We start from the raw sequence: 7,867 nt of genomic DNA, 5'->3' as shown, positions 1-7,867 counted from the left end.
CAAGGGTCTGATAGCAAAATGTTTGTTTTCCACACATGCTGCAGGAACAGATGAGACACTTGGAAATGTCTATGTCCCCCTCTCCTCTTGGTGGCCCGAAAGCCAGAGGCCTGCTAACTATTGTTTCAACTGCTTCACTTAATCTCTCTGTTAATTTGCTCCTGATGTTGTTTAACTGCTGTAACAACATCCTCCTCACTTACTCTCTCCCACTACTGTTGGTTAACTGCTGTGCCAACCTTTGCTCTCAGACCCAGAAATATTGGTTACCCGTTCTGCCAATATCTTTCTCACTCCCACTTGTTGGTTAACTGCTCTGCCAACAGTTGCTCTCAGACCCAGAGATATTGGTTACCTGCTCTGCCAATATCTTTCTCACTCCCACTTGTTGGTTAACTGCTCTGCCAACAGTTGCTCTCAGACCCAGAGATATTGGTTACCCGCTCTGCCAATATCTTTCTCACTCCCACTTGTTGGTTAACTGCTCTGCCAACATCTTTCTCACTCACTCCCCCTTCTTGGTTAACTGCTCTGCCAACAGTTGCTCTCAGACCCAGAGATATTGGTTACCCGCTCTGCCAATATCTTTCTCACTCCCCCTTGTTGGTTAACTGCTGTGCCAACAGTTGCTCTCAGACCCAGAGATATTGGTTACCTGCTCTGCCAATATCTTTCTCACTCACTCCCACTTGGTTAACTGCTCTGCCAACAGTTGCTCTCAGACCCAGAGATATTGGTTACCCGCTCTGCCAATATCTTTCTCACTCCCACTTGTTGGTTAACTGCTCTGCCAACAGTTGCTCTCAGACCCAGATATATTGGTTACCTGCTGTAACAACCCCAGCTCTCACACTCTATATTGTTGTTCAACCATACATGATTAGAAGCAATGCTATACTATTTATAGGTTCAACCCCACTATGTGTGTTTTTATGCTATAACACATCTAATTTAACAAAGGTGCAAACGTGATGGTTGCAGTCAGGTGTTGGTCTTTCTAGAACACACAAGCAGAGTCCCTAAGTAGGAATGTCAGTCAGTCTCAGAAAACATGAGATGTAGAATAATGCATTGTTTTACAATTCAGCATTTTGTACATAAAAGATCATGAATGGTGAACTGAAAGATTTTGTGTTCTTGACACTGCATTTGAACATATGTGTATTACATGTTTATCACATATGCTATATTTTAATAAACATTTACCAATGGTTAAAACATTTAGTTGTTTTATTTATGTTAGTATGACATCAATAACCATGCCATTAAATGTTAGTTTTTATTGTACTATCCCACTATGTAACAAGTAAGGACACAATTGAAACAATTAACTGTTAGAAAGAATTGCAAGTGATGCATTTAAATTAAATTGTTTTATTATTGGAACACTTGATGTAAGATTAAAAAATGAATAACATTTCTTCTAATCATATTTATTCTTACATCATTAAATATATAATTGGGCAATCTTTCCATTTTATTTTAGGATACATGCAATTACCTCCCTTCCCTCCCATCATTCCAAATGCTATTTTATCCTAGAATGAATAATAATATATAACTGGTGTCCAAGATGCTCTATGTTAAATAAAAACCCAAGTTTGTCTCATAGTTGCAGACATTGATCATCTCTTCATCCAACAACAAAATCGTGGCCATTGAGATGCTGAAACTCAATGCTCCAAATATCCCAAAGACCAGTTTTAGGCTACTTTTTAACAGATTAACACATAGTCAGTCTGCTCCCTGAACCCAAGGAGACGTAGATTATATGTACTAATGCCACTACCATTGAGGTGTGCGTCTGGGTCTTCTTTGAGAAAAGCCAGCACTCTGTAAGGATCCAAAAGCTTAGGAGCAACAATAAAGTGTTCTTTAAAAACAAAATGTAGTAAGTCCCTTTGTAAATCTTCGCAGTCCTCTTTAGTCCTAGCCCCATTGAATAGCTTGGTGTCATCTACGAATATTATTACTTTGCTCTTTGTCCCAGTTTCTATATACCGCCTTTCAAGGTTATCTAAGTGGTTTTCAAATGGATACTCATGAATTTTCCCTATCTGTTCCGGTAGGCTCACAATCTATCTGACATACCTTATACAATGGAGGATTGAGTGACTTGCCAAGGATCAAAAGGAGCACTACAGAGTCTGAACCACAACCTCAGGGTGTTGAGGCTGTAGCTGTAACCATTAGTCCACAATAAACTCAAGTTTAAAATACAATGGAATGCATATTTGATGCTTGAAACTTCTAAGACATTAGCAGAGAAAATAAGTTCACCATTCCAATAGAAAAATAAGAATTTTCATTTCCATGCTTTATGTAGGTTAAATCATCTCCAGTACAATTGACCTGGTGGCATATTATCAGTGCTGAGTGACTTAGATTCCATTTTCAGTTAACATTAGGTCAGTTAACTTCAGGACAAAGTTGAAAATTAAAGAACGACCCAATACACACGTTAGTGTGATGATACCTATATAAGGTTGTAAAATATACCCCATCCTCTGTAATTGGTTTTTGTCCAGATACTTTAATTCAATTATTTATAAAAAGACCAGTTAAAGAAATGCATCCCATAACAGCTGTGTACATCCCATTAAACCTCTATCCATTTATTGACAACACCTATCATTATGGAAAACATGATGTTTATTAATCAACAAAAGTGTAAATAGAAAAGGCAGCATCTTACTTACTGCATTGAGCAGTAATGTATTCCCTCCGCATCCCTCTTCCCTAAAATATGTGATGTATGAATGTATTACTATATTATGAGTGGAAAATGATGTGTAATCATTAAAATAATTTGCTCATGACTCCCTGATCTTTTTAAAATTCATATAATTTTAATGTTCTTATGTGTTTCCCATATGCAAACACTGTTATAGCTGCGCATGCGCAAATGCGTCACTCTGTCACACATTTGACTTGCACCCATTATGCTCCTATTTATTTTACGTATACAATAAATAAAAGATTACTGCCAGCATTTGATGAACCCTTTTCACATGTACGCTGCACCTTCATATTGGCGCCACTCAGATATGAATCTTTAGGATTAATAGGTCAGCACATGCATATGTCGAACAACATATGCGCATGCGCAATTAGGCCCCCCACCCGCATTTACAACTGTCGCCATTTATTCTGAGTTCACAGTAACTCTGTTCGTCCGCGTGGTTTTGACTTGCACTAATTGGACTAAAACCCGTCAATTGCGCGCTGGGAAACTAACCTGTCAATTGGGCGAAAAAGTACTCGAACTGTAACATGATGACACACGTCATCATTATGCACTAATGGAGACATGCTGATGTCATCACGCGTTTCAACACATATGCGTGCCATGCTAATGCTAATTGTGTTTCAATAAAGTACTACAAAACTATATACTATACAATTCACACATATTCAATAAATATGCGCATTTCATCAGTACAATGTAATAAAATCTGTGTTTGACGATTAACCATTTAACACGTGTTTTAAATAACCAATAGCAGCGCAGAAAGGGGAAATCTCACGATATTCACACTCCATCGGTCATGTGACTGGTATATAAGCTTTGCAGAAACGTCATAGATTCACAGAGAAGATGGCATTCTATCAAGGATTTCGTGGGCACAAGCCCAACTTCTCTGAGCGTGAAGTACTCAGATTAATAGAAACATAGAAACATAGAAAGATGACGGCAGAAAAGGGCTACAGCCCATCAAGTCTGCCCACTCTTCTGACCCACCCCATCAAGTCTGAGTGCTAATGACCCAGATCCTTAGCTCGACCCCCATAGGGATCCCACGTGGATGTCCCATTTATTCTTAAAGTCTAGCACGCTGGTGGCCTTGACCACCTGCACCGGAAGTTTGTTCCAGTGATCTACAACCCTTTCTGTGAAGAAATACTTCCTGGTGTCACCATTAAATTTCCCTCCTCTGAGTTTGAGCGGGTGCCCCCTTGTGACCGAGGGTCCCCTGGGGAAGAATATATCGCTTTCCGCCTCGACACGACCTGTGATGTACTTAAATGTCTCAATCATGTCTCCCCTTTCTCTACGCTCCTCAAGAGTGTATAGCTGTAGTTTGCCCAGTCTTTCTTCGTATGAGAGACTCTTGAGTCCGGAGACCATTCTAGTGGCCATTCGCTGGACAGATTCAGCTCGAAGCACATCTTTTTGGTAGTGTGGTCTCCAAAATTGCACACAGTATTCCAGGTGAGGTCTCACCATGGCTCTGTAAAGCGGCATTATGACTTCAGGTTTGCGGCTGATGAAGCCTCTATTGATACATCCCAACATCTGCCTTGCCTTGGATGAGGCCTGCTCCACCTGTTTGGCAGCCTTCATATCTGCACTGACGATTACTCCCAAGTCCCGTTCTTCTGAAGTCCTAGCTAGTGTTTCCCCATTTAAGGTGTAAGTTTTGCATGGATTTCCGCAGCCGAGATGCATGACCTTACATTTCTTAGCGTTGAAGCCCAGCTGCCATGTCGAGGACCAGTTTTCCAACGTGATCAAATCCTGCGTCATATTATCCTTGAGATTGCTTTCACTTACTATATTACACAGTTTGGCGTCGTCGGCGAACAATGTTACTTTACCCTGAAGCCCTTGGGTCAAGTCCCTTATGAATATGTTGAAAAGGGATGGTCCCAGGACCGAGCCCTGCGGCACTCCGCTAGTCACTTCCGATGTCTCAGTACTGAGTACTTCACGCTCAATGCAAAACTGCTGTTCCCCGTCAAGGGGAAATGTAGAAATATAGGGGAAATGGACAGGGCCTGGGGAAATCTGGCGCACCTCTTCAACGCCAGTGCTCTAACACCACACTCCGTAAGTACTTATTAAATACATGTAAAATATGCCCGTTTGTTTTTTGCGCGGAAGCCAATTATGGATGCGTATTTCGTACGCATCTCATGAAATCGCGCACTGCGTCATCATGCATCCGCTGCAAAATTGCGCAGTTGATAATGGTGTCCCTCATTTACTTGTTTGAGTTAAATAGCTGTATTCCAGTCGTGTTTTCTGAATTTCCACAATGAATATGCTTGGAATCTATTTCCATGCACTGTTTTCAATGCATATTCATTGGTGAAATCCTGAAACCCGGACTGGAATACGGGGCTCGAGGACTGTAGTTGACTATCCTTGCTTTAACATATCCCATATATATATCATGCCTCACTCATGTCTCTCCATTATATAATAGGCTGAGGATTTGAAGAAAAAAGCCCGAGAGCTTAGGCTCCATTACTCTGCATGGGTGCGGGCTGTACGACGTAATCTGGATAACACCCCAGGTATGTAACAGTAAAATATCGGCTGGATATAAGGTGTGCATTCATAATATCTCTGTTGACTAATAATGTATTTTAAACATTAACAGTTCTTCATATACTTCTGATACTACATGCATTTATGTCTTCAGATGCGAGTGAGGAGGAAGAGGAAGAGGAGGATCAGGAGGAGGAAGATGCCCCTATCCCTGACCGCCCCTTCCTTATCCCACACCAACGCCCAACTTCCCAACCCCCTTCCACCTCCGCCCAGTCCCGTCCAACTTCCCAACCCCCTTCCACCTCCGCCCAGTCCCGTCCAACTTCCCAACCCCCTTCCACCTCCGCCCAGTCCCGTCCAACTTCCCAACCCTCTTCCATCTCTGCCCAGTCCCGTTCAACTTCCCAACCCCCTTCCACCTCCGCCCAGTCCCGTCCAACTTCCCCCCACCGACGCCCTAGACCACCCTTTTCCAGGATCCCCCTCTGAAAACGCCCTAAACCCAGCCCTGCCCCTTCATTCCCAATGCCCAGTTCCCCCTCCCTCCCACCCCCTAAACCCCACTTCTGTATTGAACTTTTCCCCCAACATCATCCCTCTGTCATCACCTCTTCCCCAGCCCTCCCACATACCTCCATGAATCCTCCCTCAACCCCCATCCTGGACAGATTCAGCGACCTCTCTGTCCAGTCCAGTAAGTGTTCCGATATTTTGATTCTTTAATTTTTTATTTTAAAATCTTTTATTCATTTTTAAAACATACATCAAATGTACAATTAATAAACACATTTAAGATTTAATACATCACTTGTATTTTCTTAATATAATATCAAATGCCATTGAGATGCTGACTATGTAATTGTATTTTCAATGTCCAACTGCTTTTAATGCTCTTTTTCATTGCAGATATATTGGCATCCCCATCCTCCTCCCCGCCTATGTCAACATCCCCCCTCCCCATTCAAAGCCCCACCCGTTGTCCCACCTGTTGTGCCCCCCTCCGACCCTCCACCCGAGATTGTGGGACCAACCCCGCACCGCCCACCACCCCTGTTGCAGCGACCACTATTGTGGCTTACGCTGCCACAAACACAGATCCTCCGCCCAGTTCAGTAACAGCGGAGGACATTTATACGGTGGTGGCAACCATCTTAGCGGGGGTGCAGCACATGCAAGACTTTGCAGAGGAGTCCGTCAGAACCATCCGTGACATGACAGGGGCACTACAGATCTTGCTTGCAGCACTTCGTGGTGCCCCTCCCACCCCGTGAATGGCTCCCGCTGTTACCGAGGGAGCTGCACCCTCTTCTTCCTCTCCCTGCCTCACTCCCTCCCCCTCCTGCCCTTAGCCCTCCTCGAAAAAAAATACAAAAAAAGTAAAAAAAACAATTCTCACCCCTTCTTCCTCCCCTCTTCATCTACCCCCTCCACACTCCCACCCCCTCCACATCCGTCCCCACTTACCCACCCCACTCCACCTAAAGTCTCCAGCATCATGACTCGCCTGCCTTCTACCGTCTTGTAGGATCTTCAATCCTCCTGTGAGTGGCTCTCTCTCTCCCTCCCTCCCTTCCTCACCCTCTCTCTCCCTGACAACACTGTTTTCTTTGCCCTCCAGCCTCCTGTGTTGCAGCAGCTGTGACTACAACTTCACAAATCAGTTCTCCAGCATCATGACTCGCTTGCCTCCTACCGTCTTAGCTCCCATATCTGGACTTGGCTTGCCAGCTCTCCTTTGATGAGCAGAAAAATGTGACATCAAATCTATGATACTTTTAAAAAGACATTTTAATATACAGTTTATTGAAAATAAGGCACAACTGCGTACAGGATAAATGCAAAACCTTATCAAACATAAGTGTTAATTTACATGGCTGTGTCAACTAGGTAGAATTTGTAAAGCTACAAGATTGACAGCTTATCTTGTTTAGAAATCTTTTTAATAGAGTAGAACACTTATCGTTCTTAATCATTTAAGTATAAATTAGATGAAATGTATAGAGGTGATATGTTAACATCTTTCCTTTCGTGCACACACAATGTGATTGCTGTATAAGGTGTACCTGGCGTAATTTTAGTCACCCATATCCCTGTATGCCTCTTGTAAGGAGATGCGCATCTAGTTTGCTTTAAATCCCAGAACTACTTACCATTAATAAAACAGGGACACTGGTCTCCTGAAGAAATAGCATGAGAATAATTTTCTTCAGGAGGTATAAAATCTCACTCCTCAAATGCACTCCAATATCACCAATAATGAAGAGATTCAAATACCTCCCAGTGGAGCGTGGTATGTGTTCCCACTCCTATATTTTTTACTATGTAAATGTAATCGGTACTTACTGAGCAAGGGTTCAAAGCACTGGCGATGAACATTTCCCTTTCTATTTCTACAATATTCCTGTGCTTGCCCTTGCAGTCATAATATCTCTGTTGACTAATAACTTTTTTTAGCATTAACAGTTCTTCATTCAATACTTATATTTCAGACACTACATGCCTTTATTACATTACATTACATTAGGGACTTCTATTCCGCCTATACCTTGCAGTTCAAGGCGGATTATAAAAGAGCTAACTGGACATTTC

This window comes from Geotrypetes seraphini, chromosome 4, assembly GCF_902459505.1.
Source record: "Geotrypetes seraphini chromosome 4, aGeoSer1.1, whole genome shotgun sequence".
Taxonomy (NCBI): domain Eukaryota; kingdom Metazoa; phylum Chordata; class Amphibia; order Gymnophiona; family Dermophiidae; genus Geotrypetes; species Geotrypetes seraphini.
Note: the sequence above shows the minus strand (reverse complement) of the source record.